This window comes from Pseudophryne corroboree, unplaced genomic scaffold (assembly GCF_028390025.1).
Source record: "Pseudophryne corroboree isolate aPseCor3 unplaced genomic scaffold, aPseCor3.hap2 scaffold_3306, whole genome shotgun sequence".
Classification (NCBI taxonomy): Eukaryota; Metazoa; Chordata; class Amphibia; order Anura; family Myobatrachidae; genus Pseudophryne; species Pseudophryne corroboree.
In genome coordinates, this window is record NW_026969992.1 from 2501 (window position 1) to 5000 (window position 2500).

The following is a 2500-nucleotide window of genomic DNA, read 5'->3' on the forward strand; positions in this document are numbered from 1 at the left end:
CGGAGCGTCCTCCGACGCTTCCCCGGGCTCCTGGAGCCGCCTCCCGGCCCGAGGGGTGCCCGTCCGCACTCATCGGCTGAACTTCCGCGAATTGCAGTACCCGATTCGGCCCGCCGGGGGGCGCTGCCGCCGGGGGAAGAGGGGGACGGGCCGGGCCTGGCGCCGGGCTCCGCCGGACGCCCGGCGCTGCCCCGTCTCGGCCTCGGAAGGGGGAGTCGGGGGAACGGGAGGCCGGGAGTCCCGGAGAAAGAGAGAGAGAGAGAGAGAGAGAGATAGAGAGACCTCCGCGGTTCCGCCTTCGACCGCCGGGGGGCGCCGCGCACCCGTCCGCACGGGCCCGTCCCGGTGGCTCCCGGCAGGGCTCTCCCAAACCCTCTCCCAGGGCCCCGGTCCGGGAGCCCGACTGCGTCCGCTCTCCGCTTCCAGAGAGGAGGCTGTCGGACGGGGAGAGCTGGTACCGGGCTCCTGGAGCCCTGCCTGGGCAGCCTATGGAAGGGAGGGAGCCCTGGCCCTGCTGCTCTCCGAGCTCCGGCCCTGCTGCTCTCCGAGCTCCGTGCCTGCTCTGCCACGGGTCCTTTCGCAGGAGCTCCAGGGAAACGGGCTTTTCGGCCCCTGACAGAGTCCCGGCTCTCTCGCTCGCCTCGTTGGTACCTACTGATCCGGCGGAGGTGTTCTCCGGCGGGTAGCGACACGGACGGCCGAGGGCGCGCTTCACCCAGGCTTCAACCGTCTCCTCCCCGAGCCCCTGGAAGTGCAGCTGGGCCGCGGGCGCCCCGGTCCGCACTCATCTGCGAAACTTCCACAAATTGCAGTACCCGATTTGGCCCGCCGGGGGGCGCTGCCTCCGGGGGAGAAGGAGACGTGCCCGGCCCGTACGTCGGGCTCCAACGGATGCCCGCCGTGGACCCTTTATAGGCCCCATCCTGGTCCTGCCATGCTGTTATCGGAGCTCCACGGCTATCTTGTCACTAAACCTTTCGTTTGAGCTCCAGGGCTTTTTGCTTTTTGTAACCCGGTTCCTGGAGCCCTGCCTGGGCAAAATCGGATGCAAGAAGGCCCTGCCCATGCTGATCTCTGAGCTCCGCGCATCTTCTGTCACGGGTCCTTTCGCAAAAGCTCCAGGGAAACAGGCTTTTCGGCCCCGGACAGAGTCCCGGCTCTCTCGCTCGCCTCGTTGGTACCTACTGATCCGGCGGAGGTGTTCTCCGGCGGGTAGCGACACGGACGGCCGAGGGCGCGCTTCACCCAGGCTTCAACCATCTCCTCCCCGAGCCCCTGGAAGTGCCGCTGGGCCGCGGGCGCCCCGGTCCGCACTCATCCGCGACACTTCCGCGCTGGAGTCCGACGCTCGCCGGCCGCGTCCCCCGGCCCGCGGGGGCCCGGGGGGAGGCCCGACGCGTGCGGGGGGAGGCGGCGGGCGGCGGGGGCGCCCCCGCGCCACCCGACGGCGCCCCCCGGTGGCCAGAGGCGGCTCGGAGCGAGACGATCGGGGGGGGACGGCGGCGCGTGACCCGCCCCGGCCCCCTTGGCCCAGCGGACGGGCAGGCGGCTCCCGGGCGCCCCCCCCGATCCCCGCCGCGGCGCCCCCCGGTGGCCGCCTGACGCCACTGCGGGGGGTGCAGATTCCGTGTGTCCTCTCGGATAAAAACAAAAGAAACGATTCCCGTCGGGCGAAAGTAAGTGGGACGCAGGGCCCCGGGCCCCGACGGTCCGCGCGCGCGGCGCCCCCCGCTGGCCGGTCGAAGGGAGGACAAAAATAAAATGAAAAAAATTTCAAAAAAGCACTCGCCCCAAACAGACGAAAGGTACCCGGTCCGCCCGGATGAACCCTCCCCCGTGTCCCCGCCGCGGCGCCCCCCGCTGGCCAGCCGAGGTAATACACGATTGAGAGGGGGGGAGTGAAAAACAGGGGCAAAAAATGAAAAACACCCCACCCGTTTGAATGCAAAGTCCCGGAGCGGCCAGGGGTGGACGCCGGTCCGCGCGCACGGCGCCCCCCGCAGGCCAGTTGAAGGGAAGAACGGAACGAGACTTAAAGATAAAAAAAAATTTCAAAAAAGCACTCGCCCCAAACAGATGAAATGTACCCGGTCCGCCCGTGTCCCCGCCGCGGCGCCCCCCGCTGGCCAGCCGAGGTAATACACGATTGAGAGGGGGGGAGTGGAAAAAAAAAGGGCAAAAAAATGAAAAACACCCCACCCATTTGAATGCAAAGTCCCGGAGCGGCCAGGGGTGGACGCCGGTCCGCGCGCACGGCGCCCCCCGCAGGCCAGTTGAAGGGAAGAACGGAACGAGACTAAAAGATAAAAAAAAATTTCAAAAAAGCACTCGCCCCAAACAGATGAAATGTACCCGGTCCGCCCGTGTCCCCGCCGCGGCGCCCCCCGCTGGCCAGCCGAGGTAATACACGATTGAGATTAAAAAAAACCAGGCAAAAGACAAAAACACACCACCGATTTAAATGCAGTGTTCACGAGCGCCAGTCCGCGCGCGCGGCGCC